Consider the following 19,373-nt stretch of genomic DNA (forward strand, 5'->3'; position numbering starts at 1 on the left):
CTTGATTAGCATGGTTGCAAGCCTTGGTAGCCAGGGATTACTAGAAACTGAATCAGTGACCCAGAATCTTGGAATCACACATTTGATTTACATAATTATCCAGTGCGTATGTCAATACTAATGTATGTTCAGTACTGAACATAAATAAACGCTGGTGACCATGAACATTCATGTAAAGGCATTGATAATACAAACCAACACAGTGAAAAAGGAATTTTGCTCTTTGCCTGGTCAAGATTGAAAACCTACCCCCCATTTTATTATTGGAGAATAATATGTGCATTGGCCATTTGGTGTACAAATTCTCTGCTTAGAAATTATGCAGATTGCTTAGGCAGTCTATGTAATTGACCAGGCCAATATTAAAAAAGTGCCTTTGACTAGTGTTGGTGATTGTTCATATTGACTGACCAACATACAACTGTTTATCACTCTGCCTTATTATCTTTTTGTGTATATTTCCTACACCTTCCTGTGAATGTGCAGTCACTGGTGTTTTTAATGCTCATTTACCAAGAATACTACTTGAGAATGTTAAATGATCAAGCTTTCAAAAGAAGATTATGGCATGAGAGTTCTATGATTTCATTTTGTGTCCTAGATAGGAAATACACATAAATAATATTTTAGTGGAACTTTTCTAGACACAAACCACCAGAAACATCTCTTCAGCAGTCTCCAGTGAAATGAACATTTCTGGTAGATTGACCCTTTGAGAGTTCTCATGCCAAAAGTATACAGCACAACCAATATTGCATTCATCATTGTGTCCCCTAAGTTTTACTGTGTAGGTGCTTTCTTTTACTATTTCTTTGCTAAAATCACATTACCCATCTTTCCCTTTATACTGTCCACAAACTTCAAAAACAAAGCAGTTTATGTTTGTAGTGCCTTTTATGCCTCCCAGTTTTGTGGGTTGCATTTCTTGTTCTGTTTGTCTTATAAAATATATATAATATCTCTTCTGTGAATGGGCAGTCTGTGCTTTTTGAGAAATGAAAGGCTGTCCATTGTGGCTTGAGAGGGACAAGATAAAATAATTGCCATATCACAGATGGTTGGGAAAGCTGCTATGCACTCTATGGAAGGGTGAAAAACATGTTATTAGGAGGCAAGGGAAGAGAGCTGTCATATATAAAAGCAGCAAAGGCAGCTTCCCTTTAGGAAGGGAAACATGTCACATAGAACACAGTACAACAGTTTCAGGTGTTACTAGACTCTGAAAGAACTTTTGCATAAAAATGTACTTAACAGGGAGTATATTTCTGTGCACAGAATGTGATATTGGGCCAACATTGGAGGCATCTTACAATGGAGCCCCAGGCAAAAATGCTGAGATGCATATTTAAGATTTCATTCAAAGGCCGAATCCCATGCTGCGTATGTTGTGACATTGTCTTTTCAGTCTTGGCCTGAAATTTATTTTCTTCCATATTACAAGCTGATGCTCAAGTGAAAGTTGCCAATCATGTTGAATGAGGAGAAAGCTGTGGTTATTTTATTGTATTTTAAAAAATGAACAAAAATTAGACTAAAGCATGCTGTATTTAGAATTTACTTTAGTAGTTAGGCATGCCACATGGACATGGATGCTTAAGTGGTATATAAATTCTGTGAAATAAAAGAAAATATGATATTGTTGGTTGCTACAAATCATTTTTGTGTGTGACTTGGTTTTTGTCTTTGTTTTGGTAAAACCTAGCTTCAGTGCTCCACTGTGAATAGTGTTAATATTTGTGTCTATGTAAATTAATTCCTGTTTGGTATTAACAGTGGTCATACCTGTCCCAGGGTGAGGAGGAACAATTCCTTCTCCCATTTTGCAGCATGAAAGGCTAATAACAGTCCATCAATATACTGGATAAGCCACCTGTGTTGTTTTCTCTGATTTATATCTTCCCGCTTCATATTAATGTTATTCTATCAGAAGTCTACAGCGATGCTGAACCATATTCTTCCTCCAGGCATTGATTTACCTTTTCGTACAGGTGACTGATTTCATTATGTGAATGAGATTTGGCCTTGGGAATAAGCTTTGGTGAACTTCATCTCATATTGTTGGGAAATACTCAAGGCTAGTTAAGTAATATTTTTCTTGAGTCAGCTTTTGTGTTTCATTAACCTCCAGAGTGTCTGTGAAATAGAGGAAACCTGTAACAGTTATTCTCCTTTTTTGGATGCAGCAGTATCAGATGGGATGCTAGTCTTTTCCAATTGTCTCCTCACTCAAAATTTCTCTGTAGGCTGGCTTGTCGTTTTGCCAGCATCAACAGAGCCTTGATATACTGGGAGGAGGCTCTACAGTAACAGAGCTTTAAGAGTTCATAATTCAGATCTGCCAAATCTTGCAGCCAAAGCACTGATGCCATAAGAACTATTGAGCAGCCAGTTTAATGTGGGTTTCTGCCAAATTCAGTCATGCTGAATGTTGCTGATGCTGAAAGAGATGCTGAAAGAGTTTGAATTTTGTATTAGTTCAGATATCTATAGTCCGAGGTCATGGAGTAAAGCTGGGCTGAATATACCCTCCCTTCCACTGGAGCAATACTCTTTCCAATTCTCAGGGCAGGCTAATTTTAAGAATTTTCAGGATGTGGTTTTAAATTTAAAGACAAGGTGGTTGAGGGTCAGCCTCTTTCCTTCTTTCCTTCCTTAAAAAAAAATGTTTTCCATCACTACCAACAGAGGTTTCACTGTCCTCTGTAGCTTGAAACATTCCTGGGACAGAATACCCCATGGGATCAGTGTGAAGTAATGACATTGCATCATTCTTGTGGGCATTTTTAGGAGGAAAAATGGTCCAACACAACCACAAAGTACTTAGTTGGAAGATTTCGTTTTAAATTAATGAAATTTTCAGCAGCCTCCCCATGCTGCCTGTATCTTGACAAACAGGAAGCATTACTGGTCTCCTCCCACCTTTCTTCCTGATGTAGATCTTTGCTCACCCCTTCTTCTCTGGTAGGGGCGAGGGTCACCATTTTATGGTTTGCCTCAGGTATGAAAATTTATTGGGCCAGCCCTGGTGAGTGTAGTCACCACAAGAACCCCTAGACTCATTTAATGCAGTCCCTCCCAACCTCTCTCTCCTACACAAACATATTTTGAATGCCTGAGTAGAGCTGATGTTTATCTGTAAAGGAGAGTGTGACTAGGAGGGTGTGAATATGGCGGATACTTTTAGACCAGAAGGGTTCTTTTTGGTGGTAAATTACTGTTTTGAAATGCATGTTGGGCACCTTCTCTAACAAAGAAGAGTGTCTTTCCTCCCTTCACTGGACATCTTGAGTTGTGCATTTACTTCAGAAATAAATAAAAGACACAAGTCTTGTCCACTGAAACATATTATGGTACTTCCTGCCTTTCTGAGCAAATGTCATTTTTCTAGTTTTCCCACAAGACAAAGAAGCAAATACTATTCTCTTGTCAGGATATTCTTGCATAGCAGGCACAAACATTTTGACCAGGCTACCAGTGTTTAACTCCCTGAAACAGATACTGTGGATTTTTTATTCCTGAATATGTTAAGAAAACACAACTGTTTTGAGCTGTGCAGAATTTTAAAAGAACGAGGTTCAGCATAGGGTCACACCGAGGTAATCTCAGATACTTAAGCTTCATCTTGGACCCAAATTTGGCTATGGCCTCAACAGACCAAAATGCCATGCTAAGATAATGTTCCATTGATAATGGAATATCACTGCAGAACCATCGGTCTGTTCCAAAAGACTGTAGCAAAATGGCTACAAAAATCAGTTTGTGAACTTCCATCAATCAACCTGACATGGACATCTGCTACTCAACTTATTTCATTGTAAGCACTTGTTCTAGTCATTTATTTGATTTCTATCCCACCTTTCAACCCCCGAGGATTCCCTAGGTGACTTATATTAGAAAGTGTGTTCTCCCTCATGGAGAGCACAGGTTGTGGGCGGGGCTGACGAGACACCTCACTGTTGCTAGGCAAATGGTTTGGCCATCCTTTAAGCAGGGGCGGGTTGTTACTGGGGAAATCTAGATGTTTTGCCATTTGTTGATTGACAGCGCTATTTGTTAAATACAATGCTTGCAGCGAGGAGCTTCCTCTTTTCGCTGCGTGCTTCGGATCACCCGCCCTCCCTTCCCTAATTTTAGGCTGTTGCTTGACCTTGCTATGCCTGTCATGGGGTCGTCTGCTTTGGGGCAGGGGCCCGGTAGGAATTTTGTCCATTTGGCTGATTAGTGTGTGCCACTTGGTTTTTTGCCTACTGCGTAGCAAATCGTCACAACTTGTAAGGTTGGCGGTTAGGCATTGGTCTTGGAATTGGTTGGTGGAGGGGTATGGATTTGGCTGGGCCTGCCCCTCCAAAATGCTGCTGCTGCTGCTTCAAGGCTCCCCATGCTTTTGTCCGAAACCCGCTGGCAAGGGGCTAGGGCCACACCAGTGGCGTAGCGTGGGGGGTGCAGGGGGGGCCGGTTGCACCGGGCGCAACATCTGGGGGTTAGGGGGGCGCAAATCCACGGGTTAGGGGGCGCAAATCCACGGGTTAGGGGGCGCAAATTACTTGCCTTGCCCCGGGTGCTGACAACCCACGCTACGCCACTGGGCCACACAAGCCCCTGGGAGCATTCTGGGGAGAGGTGAGGCATGATTCCCAGTCCTGTCTCTCTCCCCAGGTGACTTACCCTTGCTGACTTCGTGGGGGGTGCAAATGTCAGAGCTGTCCCTGCGCGGGGTCAGTTAGTGCTACCAATGCCTAAGCAACCACTCACATTGCTGTAATTTGAATAAAGTTGTGGCCAAAATTATGCCAAAAACCTTAAACAAAAATTAAGTGTCAATTGTGTTTTTCTTTGGGGGGGTGTCTTGGGGACCTCGACATGCAAATACATGAAATATAACTACAGGAGCTTCCAACACATGTAAATACTCTGAAGTAGCAAATATTTCTCCCCCTTGCACATAGGAACTCAATAGGAACAGGTGTAGTTGAAAATGAAGGCATATTCTGCCTAATAGAAGACTAGACATATGAAGGAGTGAAGCACTAGTTATTTAGGTGAAATGAACATCAAAAGCTTTGCAAATATGCTGAAGAATGATCAGATTCTGACATACATAAGTGATGTAGATGTCACTACTAGAGAGGTGTACTTATCATGGCCTATGGAAGAAACCACAGCAACATCTCAAAATAATGCAGCGTATTCGTGGCGTGTCAAAAGGTCCATAGAAGCAACACTTGAAGTCCTATGTGCTTTTAACCCACACACTGTAATTGGGAATGAAGAAGTGCCTTTGGGTAAGGACTTACAGAAGCAATGCCCAGCTCTGTTACCTGTGATCTGCAGATGCAGCTTCAAAGATAAGACAGATGCATGTACTGTTACATATTTTTTTAAAAAGGCAACATTTCAGAGACAAGCTGAAAAAGGATGTAGGTAATGAAAACGAGGAAACATTAACTTCAAGAGCAGCATGAAGCTAGCAGCTATATGGGAAGCACTAAAAAACCCCCACATCAATAACGGTTTCTAATGCAGCATTTGATCTTCATTATAAAATTTGAAAAAAACTTTCTACCCATTTTTGCCATGGAAACAGTAGGTATAGAATCAGAACTAAAAGTTATTCACACACTTTCTGAGTTTTCCAGATCCCAATACATTTCAAGGGCTATTAGCGAGGTTGAACGATTAAACTTCTGTTATTTTCCCAAGATGATGTTTATGCTGCATCACATTGGGATATGAAGCCATGCAAACATCTCTGACTTGATCTTGCATTGAAAAGCAGCAGCAGATCTTTGGTATTCATAATTGTCTAGGACACTGCGTCAGCTGTAACTACATTGAGGAAATTGAGAGTTGACTAATATTTGCATCAATTTTTAAACAGACTCCCCACCCCTGCCACCTTTAACCTCACATAATGAAATTACTTCTAGAGTTAATAAATGGAGTTGCCTGGGATATCCTGAAAGTATTGATAAAAAGTGCTGTCCATAAAACAGGTGGTTCTGCTTTCAGAATGATGTAGGTGAGATCTTAGTAAAGGGAACTGGTTAAATTTCAACAAAAGTCTCATTATGAATGAGAAAGAGGTCAGGATTCTGGCTCACCCACAGATGCCATGTAAAATCTGAGGGCAGCCATTCCACCACCCCACAATTATCACTGAACGGGATGTAACATAATTCCCATAGTTCTCAGGGGGGCAGCTCAAACTGCTTGTGGCAACAAACAGCCCCATATGCTAGGAGCTCCAGGCTGTGGGTGACTTGTTTGGACCTTTTGAAAAGACAAACAACAGCAACAGCAACACCCTGCTACCAGACAGAGGCAATGCTGCGGCCATCAGACTGTATTATCCAGTGTACAAGAGGGACTTGGTCTCATCCCCATGCAGAAGTGGGACAGATCAGACTTTAATAGGTCCATCCATCCCTACATGTCAGGACATACTTCTTTGTCTTCTTGCCAGAGGTTATTATTGCTTACAGTGTGTTCAATTTCCCCCTATCATTTTGTTTTCTCATAACAATGAGAATGCATTGGTAATTTTTCCAATATAATCCAGTGACTATATTATATCTGGACTATAAATTGTGTTTACTTTAGAATTTGACATTTTTATATCTGTGTTATACTCCGACTCAAATTATTCCTACTGCCTTACCGTAGACTATTGCTTCCCATGCCCCCAGAAGCAATATCTGCTAACCTCTTTCAACCCTCTGTTAAGCACAATAAATAGGGGTATCAAAACTGTTGACGTGGTGATATGCATGCCACCTGTGCATTGTATCATTCGGTACAGTGGAAAATGTAAGAATACTTACTGATAAAATTAGATGAGCTAATTTTGAGCTAGGCAAGTGTAAAATATTCAGATTGGACAACATATAGGCTGGGGATCTGTGCAACTGGCACTAGTTTCATCTATGTATCTTATGATATAATTATTGGCTCCTTTTTATGTCTGCTAACAGGGATCAAATTTTTCCTGCAACATCATCAGTCAAATTGGCCACTACTTAGCAAAAAACATTATCAGTTTCATACTTATTAAATCAACATTGAGCCCCTGAAAGGCTTTTTCAGGGTTGTTGTTTTTTTAAAGCCCTGACTATCAGGGACTGGGCAGAGGAGGAATTGTGGAAACCGCCTCCCCAGCTTGACCCTTCCAGGGAGGAGGAAGAGGAAGACAGTTTAGATTTGCAACATGGGTTTTTGAGGGAGGTCTCAGCTCAGAGGCAGATGAGGAGGAAAGTTGGGAAATAATGAGAGAAGAGGAGGAGGAGGAAGCACCAGAGGGGCTACAGCTTATGGACACAGTATCTTTAGAAAGAATTCCAGACACACACACCCCCGCCAGAGCCTGGTGAGCCTTAAAAGTAGGAGAGCAAAGAGCTCAAAGACAGGAGACAATAGGAGAGACAATGAAATTGACGAATGAGGAAGTGGGAGAGACAGGCGGTGGAGATTCACTCGGGACAACACCATTATCCAAGAGGCTGGGTTCTATAGCCTCTCTGTGTAAATACTGAATAAATAGCAGACAGTAAGAAACATTGTCTTGTCTTGGTTTATTCCTGGGCAATGGCTGGGCATCGCTGGCGGCAGCCTGACATTGACTACATCTGCCTTTGAAGGGAATTTTAGCAAATCTGCAGTCTAAAATCTTTGAAGGTCAGAGGTTAAAATGGGCCAGTGAAATAGAAAATGTAAGTATGGTGTACAGTTATTGGAAGCAAACTAAGTTGCTCTCAATGGCAGTGGAGGGTGTGGCCCACTAGCCTGTGTGACTCATGCACATCTAAGTATTTTATTCGCTGCTTAACTATAGATTTGGATTGCACTAGTTCTGAAGTCAGTAGATGAGAAGGAGAAAAACCAGCAGCACAATTTCCTCCATTAATTCACTTTTCCAAACTAACACATGAATCAACTAGCCCCTGATAAGCCACAGACACTGGAGAGGCAGAGGAGCAAATTTAGAGCCAATAATGAGTATAATATTTACTAAATAATCGTTTCTATGACTGCAGCTCTAGCTTTAACAAACACTTAAGTTAAGATACCTAGATCTAAAGTACTTATGCATGATTGACTTGTGCACGACCATGTATATGTGCAGCACCAGGAAATAATTAAATAAATCAATTCAAACCCGGAAATGGTGAGGGAGAGCTGGAGTGTCCTTGTGGCTTATGAGGAGAGCCTCCCTGCACTGGCAGAGGAAAAGGCGTGCGGGGGGAGCGCACCGCCCCCAGCAGCGCGATCCCGGCAGGGTGCCATTGCGGCTGCCCCCCCCGTCTGTGCTGGGCGCCACGTCCCCAGGACAAGCGCCCCTACACATGCCCCCAGGACACACGCCAGCCCTGTCCCCGCCTGCTCTCCGCCCCCCGGTGCCGGAGCATGAAGCTCTGCCACTGCCTCTCTGGAGCCCAAAGAGGACATCCATGAGAAGAGACCGGAGGTGCAGCAGGGCCTAAATAAGCATGACTAATGGAAACCTAGGAGCACTTACATTAGCAGCTGACCTAACCTTTTATTATGTGGAGATCTTTATACAAATTCTATCTAACCTCTCGTTCAATATTTTTTGTTTTGTTTTGCTAAGTCCAGTCCCACCACATGACTATGCATCACCCAAGGGAGCAGAACCAAGGAATAGATAGTCCCTTGACTGTCCTTCTCTGCTTATGACTGTACGGTCCCATAGTGTACTGTTGCAACAAACTGATGATTTTCCAAGAAAAACTCACTAAAATGAAACAGTTCAGTAAACAACCAGCTTCACTTAATTTTAAGCATTCTAATTGAATGTCAGTCAATTATACAGTTGCAATCCATATCTTATTACAAACGCCAAATAATATATACGTGCATTTTAAACAGCACATTTACGTACCTCACAGCACTCTTTTAAAAAAGATGTTATTGTGGTTTGCAATCAAGTGCTCAGTTGTGATTATAGTTTTTTTAAAAAAAACACTCACCAGTATATTAATTGCTTAATGCCTATTATTTAAATGCAAATCTGATAAAGTACTTCATTTTCTGTTACATGGATTATTTTCTAGTTAAATGAACCATACAAAAACATTTGTACCTTGGTCTTCAAAGGGTCACCAGTTTCATTTTTTCTTGTTTTCTCTGAAGTTATTTTTGATAAACCTGTTATTTAAACAAAATTCCAGAAAAAGCCACTATAAAAAACCACTGTTTGATCCTGACCTATTCTCGCTAATCAAACAAACCATAGTTCAGTGGCGTAGCGTGGGGGGTGCAGGGGGGGCCGGCCGCACCGGGTGCAACATCTGGGGGGGGGGGCGCTCGCACTGGCAGCTCTCTAAAATCCACGGGTTAGGGGGCGCAAATTACTTGCCTTGCCCCAGGTGCTGACAACCCACGCTACGCCACTGCATAGGTTTCCAAGTTTGGGTACTGAAGAGAACTATAGTTGTGCAAAATTGGAAGCAAACGTTTCTGACTTCCTCTCTGTGGTTACAAGAAGTAAATGGGGAAGGGCAAACCTGAGGCTTCCCATTTCTTGTTCATAAAGTGGGATGCCATCGTATCTTCTTATGTCTGAACTGGGCTTTACCCTGTTAATGGAAGAACACCAGCACTAATAGGTTTTCCATTAACAGAAGTAGCTTCAAAGTGTTGTAATGGTTTTCTCAAACATATACAACATACCCTAGCAATTGTCATGTACCAGTATATGATGCAGATCTCTAAAATACAGAGGGAGAGAGGAAGCGAGAGAGAGATTGCATGTTACAGCTATTAATAAAATGATAGTTTCTGTTTTGGGACATTAGTCTATGTCCCAAAATTTCACAAACCTTTTGGGACTTAATGTGGTTTTCTTCCTATACCATCTTATTTAAGATCAGGATAGTTTTATGCGGTGGTTTCTTCTATGGTATTTATAATCTTCCCTCAAAAAGAATTAGCACATGGAATGGCTTCAGTTGTTATCGAAGCACAGAGCTTCCGTAGGGGTTTTCACTATTAAAAATGAAATGTTTTCTAGGGTTAAGACTAGCTCCATGGAGAGCTTAGAAACTTAAAGAGTAATAAGATTATAGAATTTAAGTTAACTGGGGAGCTGACAGCTTCTGGCTACTTAGCAATCAGAAAGTGGCTTCAAATTGCTTGTGATTATTTCCAGGGAAATAAAGTTACAGGCTGGAGTCCTGTACCCACTTACCCATAAGTAAGTCTCATTGAAGTCACTGAAGCTTACTTTTGAGTAAACATGAATAAGATCAATAACCCAGCTTGGGAGGATGTCTGAAATTCATAATGTAGGTAGTCTCTGGTAGTAACAGACATTGTTCAATGTCTCCAGTTGTAAGCACAGGAGTCTAAGGAATCCCAAGAAGTTATGGGGTAATGGACAGCATTGGGTTTAGACCCATAAAATGCCCATTACCCTTCCTAACCAAATTAATAAAGTCCCTTTTATAAAGAAATAACTTCAGTGCCAGTTGTAAATAAATATGTTGAGATGTTAATTTCTCATTGTAGATATAGAATAAATACCACATCAAACTTTAATGTGTTGAAAACAAAGGAACTGAATATAATTTGCTCAGCATATCATTCTTTGATCTTTATCTTGTAAAGGTAGTCCAAGAAATATTCTGAGGATGATGGCAAAACAAGACACTTGCTTGCTAACACACATACTTTTAAAAGTATCAAAACAGAACAAAGACAAGAGGGGATAATGCTAATAGGTGTGTGACTTTCATAAAGTACAGGAGATTATTATCTAATAAAAATTCATAGTTTATCAGAAGAGAATGAAGGAGTTAATTAAATGTAGGGATTATGCTGTGTTGATGACAAAAATATGAGTCTCTTGGAAAAGAGGTTCACATCTGGCTGTCTCTTTCCCCTGCGCTCTGCAGATTTACAGGGCCATAAAATACAGATAAGGAAAGAAAGTTAAACTCTTGTTAATTACCATTACTCCTCAACAGGGGAAGGGGCCCCTTTTGGAAAAATCAACATGGGCCTTAATTTTAGGCTGTTGTCATAATCACCTTTGTACAAAGTGAGCTTCATGGCTGAGTGAGGATTTGAATCCTCGCCTCCCAGGTCCTAATTTGACATGCTTTAACCACTACACTATACTACACTGGCAACTAATTAAAGACCTGTTCCTACACAGAGCTATTGCTCAATCATACTAAGAGCACTTAAATCTACCCATCAACATTACCTGTTGAATATGAAAGCTCATCCTCCGATGCCTTCCCTATAAAGAGTCGTGTGAAGCAGACTGTGTTCTCACCCCAAATCTCTTTGGCGTATTCTTCTTCTGGTTGCTCTCCTATGCCTTCAGTTTGATTGAAGATGCTGTGTATGTTCATTCAAGGAGTTACTGAGATCTGTTCAACCTGGTTCAACCTTGGTCTCCACACCAAGACAAAAGTATACCGGGTTCTTATCTGAGAAACATTGCTTTCAGATGATGCAGCCTTGACAGCACACTCTGAGGAAGCTTTACAGAGACTCACCAACCATTTTGCCCAAGCCTTCAGGAAGTTTGGCCTTACTATCAGCCTGACAAAGACCAACGACCTGGGTCAGGATGTCACCATTGCTCAATGCCATCATTGGTGACCACAAGCTTGAGGTGGTAGACAATTTTGTCTCTGTGAGTTCTACTATAACCAGTAGCCTCTCCATCACGGCTGAGCTGGATAAGTGTATTGGCAAGTCAGCTACAGTTATGGGTCACCTCTCCAAAGAGGTATGGGAGAATGCGATGCTAACAACCAATACCAAGGTGAAGGTCTACCATGTTGCACATGCTGCTTTATGGAAGTGAGTCGTGAGCAACTTACAACTGTCAAGAATGATGCCTCAATGCCTTCTACATGTGCTGTTTCAGGAAGATTTTAGGTATCACATTGCAGGACAGAGTTTCAAACAAATATGTGCTCTCCCAAGCTCATATTCCCAGCACACACCTGTCTTAGTCTCTATGCTGGCTTTGTCATGTCCACAGAATGGAAGATGGCAGGATCCCCAAAGGACATGCTCTACAGGGAGCTGGCTTCAGGCACCAGGTCCATTGGCAGACCCACTTTTTGTTACAAAGATTGACATCAACTCCACAGTGTGGGAATCCCTTGCAGATGACCACAGTGCCTGGAGACAGACAGTCAGATCATGTATCCACTGCAGTGACCAGAGGAGGAATGGCTGCTGGGAGGAGCACAGAGAAAAGAAACTGTTGGGATTTTGCTACGTGCTTTGATCCAGCTTTCTCACAGAAACAATTAGTGAGTTGACCAAAGGCCAGAAAGTCTGAGCAGAGGAGTTTTCTGCCAGATGATATTTGAACCTTGGAAATGACTCTACTATTGGTTGTGGTCACCCATATAGGCAGGATGACTCATGGCTTCTGTGTGGTTGGTTGGTCTGTTGGAGTTAGCTGAAGTTTGAGTTCAGAGAGAGAGTTAATATCCGTGTCTGTATCTTGTATATAGCAACTTGTGAGTCTGCTGTAAATAATAAACCTCTAAGTAACCAAGTTACTAGTGAGCAGCATTTTGTTCCTGGTCATCCTGTCAGCTTGCAACCAGATACTTCCAGAAAGTCTGCGTATACTCTGCAATATCCACAGAAACGTTGTGGTGCATCTGCAGCAGTACAATTGGATGCCAGATTTCTGCCCCATGTCTGTCTTGTATCATTCTCTACAGCCACAGCAGGCACTGCAACCTTCCAACAGTTTGACTTCACCTGCAAAGGCGCACTCCTCCACTGTGTCCTGAGACAGATGGATACAAACAACATCTTAGAATTTCTCTGGACTTAGTACCCCTACCTAAACAGTTAATTAGATGAGGAAATGAATACTTCTTGTCAAAGGTGGTGGTGTTTTGGTTTTGGCTTTGGTTTGCCCTGTTTTAGTGTTAGATTTTAATAAGAAAGTACCTCTATACAACGATATCGCATCGTGCTCTATAGTAATACAATTACAGAAATATTATTCTTCCAGAAGATCAATTATAAAGTCCTGTGGATGCTACACTGATTAGATAATAGGATTGGAAGGAATCAAGGAGAATATAATTGATGCCTAGTCCTGATTCGTAATTCACAGTATAAAATGAGTTTCAAACGTATACAGCTCTTGCTCATTTGTAATGGTAATTTTAAGAAAAATTTAATTACTCCTTCTGTGGCATAAAAAATATTTAATATACCAGTTAGGCATCAATTTTTGTCAGGTAAAAATTGGATATAGTAAATTCCAAATAAAATAAGTTCTGGGAACTATTATCTGTGTGGTAAAACAACATTTTTTCCCCGTTGATGAACACGCTTTTCACTTTCTTGCCTTTTCTCTGCTCTCAAACAACAGTAGACTTCTTTAAATTCAGTATTACATCTTGCACTCAGTTGAGCTTGGAGCACAGCTTGCTCAGAGGGATCAGGTGAATACATTTTGCCACACAAATGCAACTGACTTGTGGTAAAAGCCTTCCTTACCATTTGGAAAGATGCTAACAGATAGCCAGGTTCTCCTGCGATAGGCACAAATAGTGTTGAAAATGGGGTCTCATATGACCAACCACCCCAGATCATCAAGAATCTGCCACTGATCTGCCAGACTAGTCACTCTAAAAAGGGAGAAAATTTTAGTCTGTCATGACATTTTCTTATGAAACCTATGCTGGTTTCATAACTGCACATTGGGGGTTCTTAAAGGCTCCCAGGCTGACTGCTGAAGAATCTACCCTAGAACCTTTCCAATTATAATTGTCAAGTTAACCATTCTGTAGTTTCCTGGATCTTCTCCTTCCCCCATTTTGAAGATGGGGATGGCATTTGCCAATCTATATGGCACTTCATATTGTGGCAGTTCACCTATTCTTCAAAATTTATAGAAGAGACCCTGAAATCACACCTGCAAGTTGCTTTTGTACCCTAGGATGCAATAACCAAACATTCAAAAAGGAGAGCAATAGCAGTCATGAAAGACTTCAACTACCCTGCTATCTGTTGGAACTCAAACTCTGCCAAGAATGTAAGTTCCAGCAAATTCCTCACTTGTCTTACTGACAGTTTCATTTCCCAAAAGTTGGAAGAAGCAACAAGGGAAGAACTGATTGACAAAGTGGAAATACTGACAACCTTGGGAGGAAGTGATGTCATTTTGAGTTTCATGATTCAGAGCCAAGGGAAAGTTGAGTGCACTCCAGATTTTAGGAAAGCTGATTTCAAAAAGCTTAAGGAACCACTGGATGGTGAGAAATACTCAAAAGGAAGGGAGTCCAAGATGAATGGGAGTTTCTGAAAAGTAAAATAGCTGTTATGGATACATTGGTTGAGATTCCGGCATTGCAGGATGTTAAACTGGATGAGCTTTGGGATCCATTCCAACTCTACAATTTTATGATTCTTTGATTCACCAGACCATGAAGCTTGAATTAAGTTAGAGTGGCTAAGTACTCCTATGACCCCTCTTTACCTAATTTGGGCTGCTTCCTTTTGGTGTTCAGTCTCTTTTTGCCAGGCTCAGCACAGTTTTCCTTGTGGGAGAAAGCAGAGGTGTTAAGCAGCATTCTGTACATCACCCTCTAACATTTATCCATGTTCTCTTTTCAGCAAAACTACCTGTTCATTTCTTCCTCTTGTTCCAGACATAGCCAAATAAACTTTTTTTTGTTATTTTTGTAAACATCTCTTGCAAGCCTGAGCAAGTTGAACTGAAGCCTCTCATTACCACTGTGTCTCTCTTTGAAAATTTGGTAATCTAATCATGGATGGCATCATCCAAGTCTTGGTTGCCGGGTTTGCCAGTTGTAGCAGACTCCTGTAAGGATATGGCTATTAGTTACCTCTCCTTTTATTTTTACTTAAATGCTCTCAAATGGTATTCTCCTTTAGAACCTCAAGCTTCAAGGATAATGTTCACCCATGCACACTAAAATGAAGCACAAGGCACCATCATTGGGCTTGATCCAGCTTCTCCTGAAAATTAATCTGTTGATTTCATAGTATGCAGATACTGTACAAGCATCTGAACTGAGCTCTGCCTCTGAAATGGGAATCGGGATCACTGAAGTAGGCTGTTACCTTTATGGGCTTCTGATAGGCTTCTGGTTGGCCACTATGAAATCGTATTAGTCTATTTCCCCCGGCTCTTTCTTCATTTCCCTTGACTTTTATGTAGTTCTCTCAAAATTCTTTTAGACTAACCATTAAGTGGCTTGCAGTTTATATGATAGGTTCTTTGAAATTTAGAATTGTTGTTCTCGGTACAAAGAAAGCAGAACTTCACGGAAGCGTAGCTGTTTCTTTTTATGGATGTGTAATCATTATCTCTCCCCCCCCCCGGCTCATTTACATTGAAAAGCAATTAAACTGTACAGGAAAACTGTGTGATCATGGGATTCTGATGCTGTGTTTTCTGTCCCACAGAATTATTACCCTGGGAGCCGTGACCTTGGTCTCCATATATTACCACTTTAATTTTATTTTTTAAATGCCCTTAAAAGGATTTAAGTCCTTTCTCTTTTATGCATGTGTCTTCACATAGATTCTGCTCTTCTGTCAGTACATTTTAAATCTGTTTCTTGAAAGAAACATTTTGATTTACAGAAATGAGCAAAGTGATTCATTCAATAGGAGGCTCAGGGTCATCTCCAGGTTTGAGGGGGCAGGCATGGCAAGATGCTGTCTGTTGGACCTCCTCCTGTGGCAGTGATGGGCAGCAGCATTCTGGTCCATGTCATCTTATTACTTTGCCACAAAGCCAAAGAGGCCGTGCTCAGGGAGCCTGTGCAATCAACTCTTGAAATTGCCCTGACAATATTTTTGTAGCTTTTTATTTATTCTGATATTTTTAATTGTAAATTGTTCTGGGTGTTTTGGCCAAAAAAAGTGGTAGATAAATGCAGTTAATAAAATAAATAAACCCCAAGAGCAATGCTTCACCCACTTTCTGCAACATATTTCATTTCCCCCCAGCTATAAAGGTAAAATGGTGGAGAAAGATCCAGTTGAATTTCTGTCTGTCACACAACCTTTTAAAGACACACAAATTCAAAGGGAGAAAGTGGCAATCCTAGTTTCTGCTTTTAGTAACATGAACAATCTTGATGAACGGTCTTGAAATATCTTGGTCTTGAGTGGTCAGGAAATTATGACTCTTTGTTTGGCTTTAGTAACATGAATCCATAGAGACTTGCATAGTTCGTTCCTTCCTCTTTAGTATAACGTTCATTGACTTTTTGCCTCCAAAGGCCACCATTCTGCGTCAGCTGCTATATTCACTCTTCACTCATCTTTATTAATATTTTCCGATACAATGCTTCCCTCTGAATGACTTGGAACTGCAAATCCAGCATTGTTAGTAAGTTGCATCCAATATGAGTGTCTTTCTTGGGCATTATAAATATTTTGCAGATTTTACCCAAAGAAGGCAGGGGAAGTATAATACAATATTATGATTTTTAAATATTCTCATGAAGAGATCAGAAGAATTAGCTTTCTAAAAACCATTTGAACTAGCCTTGCTTTACTAGCATATATTATTAAAACTTAAATGTCTACACGAATAGCTGTTCTTTTGCTTCTAATGCAGGCTTATGCATGCCCAAGGATGATCTTCCAAGTGTAATGAAGCATATTTCCAGTCAGTAGATTTCCTTGACAGCTCATACTTTTTGTGTGTTATACGATGGGAAAACTTAAGCTGACAAATATTCAAACAGATTGCACTCTGTGGTATTATTTAGTGGTTTTCCTGACTGCTAGAAACTAGGCAGTATTGACCTAAAGCAGTCATCCACATCACTCTGTGCTTCTCACCAATGCATGGGGTATGGAGGGGGGTGTACAAATTTTATCTTCACTCTATCATGGGTGGCAGAACCGAAGTCTCTGAATACCAGATCCAGTTTGTAAATTGCAGGCCCTTCCATAAACATGAAATGAAAGAAAGCAATAGGCACAGTGTGTTGGCTTATACGCCAAAGCATATGTTCTTCTGGTATCAGAAATATTTCTAGAGTGGTATGTTGTTCTGTACAAGTGCCGGTGTCTGGGAGGAAATGACATGATGTCTTGTGACAGGACAAGGTTCCATAAACTTAACAAAGAAGGAAGGTGTTGATTCTGGTCACATTAGTGGATGAGTTTCAGCAGTGCTCATGGGTTCATGGCTACCATTTCTTTCTGAGATCTATTAAAGACTGACATTTGAATAGGATCCCAGGCCTGGCACTAGTTGTTCAAATATATATTTCAAAATTTGTGGAAACCTATGGCTCCTCAGGGGATGTTGGGCTCCAATTCCCATCAGTCCCCGGCAGCCTGGCCAGTGGTCAGGGATATTGGGAGTTATAGTCTGACAACAGCTAGGGGGTCACAGGTTCTTGCTGTGGCAGAGCTTTTCAAACTGTATGTTGTGACATGTTAGTGTGTCGGCTGCAGTGTGTAGGTGTACCATGCAAACACTTCCCGCACTCCTCCCGTGGCTAGAAACCTCTGGTTGGCTAGTAAAACTGAATTAAAAGGTAAAGGTACCCCTGCCCGTACGGGCCAGTCATGTCCGACTCTAGGGTTGTGCGCCCATCTCACTTAAGAGGCCGGGGCCAGCGCTGTCCGGAGACACTTCTGGGTCACATGGCCAGCGTGACGAAGCTGCTCTGGCTCCCAGAGTAACTGAATTACTGTGTTGCAAAAGGATGCATGTCTTAAAAAATGTGTCACCAACGTGAAAAGTTGGGAAAGCTCTGCTGTACGGGGTTGCCAGAAGGAATTGCAGCTTCCCCAATGCTTCCTTGTGCTTATCAACTCTGTGCGCACTGGAGTGGGGGAGGGGAGACCCTCCCTTCTTTCCAAGAATAGGTGGGGACTTGGATGGCACAGTCAACCTCCAATCTTTCTACACTACAATGACCTCTCCTGGACACTTCACCCTCTTCTACCTTCTATCACGTTGAGTGTGATGATGACATCCTAGCTTTTGGGGTGCAGGGAGGAATCAGCTATTTATTGTTCAGGTCAGAGGCTTGACCTCAGTTTTCCAAGCAGTTTTTCAGACTCCTTTCTGATGGGGTTTCTCATAAGGATGAAGAGCTGTGGCAAAATTTGTCCTCTAGGCTACTAGGCCAGTTTTGGATGATACCCAGAGGGTCATGGGGGGGGGGGAGCCCAGCCAGCTCCCTCCAAGAGAAGACAAACATCCTCTGTCATTTCCTCACCATGTTTTAGCCTTATTTTAACTCTGCGATATATATTTTAGTGAAACTGAATTGGGCAGTAGTGTCTATTTTAGCATTTTGCACCAATGCCTCTTTCCCAGCCATTATTTTATCAATGTTATTGGCTAACATAGATATGTGATGGTAATGTTTAGCCCATGATCACATAGCCTAAAGTATAAAGTGTGCAACTTCTGTCCACATTTATAAATTCAACGATAAAATAATAAATGGAATTCTTAATCTATTAATCTGGAATAAGGTACTATTAGGGACGCAGGTGGTGCTGTGGTGTAAACCACTGAGCCTTGGGCTTGCTGATCAGAAGGTCAGTGGTTTGTTCGGTCCCAGCTCCTGCCCACCTAGCAGTTTGAAAGCACGTCAAAGTGCAGGTAGATAAATAGGTACTACTCCGGTGGGAAGGTAAACGTCGTTTCCATGCGCTGCTCTGGTTTCGTGCACTGCTCTGGTTTTGCCAGAAGCGGCTTAGTCATGTTGGCCACATGACCTGGAAAAACTGTCTGTGGACAAATGTCGGCTCCCTTGGCCAGTAAAGTGAGATGAGCACCACAACCCCAGAGTCGTTTGTGACTGGACTTAACTGTCCTTTACCTTTACTTTTTAAGGTACTATTAATCAGTAATTAAGGAGGCATTGTTTAAAGCAGGAGTGCAGAAAACTGTGACCCTCCAGAGGTTGTTAGATTGCAACTCCCACTAGCTGCAACCAGCATGGCCAAGACAGAGGGATGATGGGAGCTCAACAACATCTTGAAGACTGCAGGTTTCCCCATCCCTGCTCTAAGCATATATTTAAACATTAATTTAATTTTGTGGGGAAATGTAGAAAATGCAATCCCACCCCCATATATATTTGGATATTTATATCCAGAAATTACAGCTAAAGCATAGCTCACCCTTACATGGATATAAATCCCACTAAGCTTAATTGGACAGGATTTGCCTGGAGCTTGCTCTGGGATATGCAGGATAGAGAAGTACAAGGGCTTGAACTTGGGCTGCATCCCTTCCACTCATAGTGCTTCAAAGGTTCAGGGGTTGCGGACTGGCATAGACAACAGACAAGAGTTTCCTCAGTAATTTATGAGCAGCCTGCTAATTGACACCCACCATTGTAAAC

General features: G+C 41.4%; 1 protein-coding gene and 1 long non-coding RNA gene across 3 annotated transcripts in view; one reads left to right on the plus strand and one right to left on the minus strand.

Moving 5' to 3' along the window:
* LOC308583735 overlaps positions 1 to 13,613 on the minus strand; it is a 34,029-nt gene extending 20,416 nt beyond the window's left edge. Inside the window, exons 1-2 of the long non-coding RNA XR_014006394.1 lie at positions 13,510 to 13,613; positions 11,225 to 12,784 (exon numbers count right to left, since the gene is read on the minus strand). This is a non-coding gene — a long non-coding RNA (uncharacterized lncRNA). The remainder of the gene's footprint in view (positions 1 to 11,224; positions 12,785 to 13,509) is intronic.
* The window catches only part of PACRG (parkin coregulated), a 222,065-nt gene that overhangs the window by 191,014 nt on the left and 11,678 nt on the right, over positions 1 to 19,373 (plus strand). The gene's annotated exons all lie outside the window — the stretch shown is intronic.

Source organism: Podarcis bocagei (genome assembly GCF_964188305.1).
Source record: "Podarcis bocagei genome assembly, chromosome: 3".
NCBI classification, from domain to species: Eukaryota; Metazoa; Chordata; class Lepidosauria; order Squamata; family Lacertidae; genus Podarcis; species Podarcis bocagei.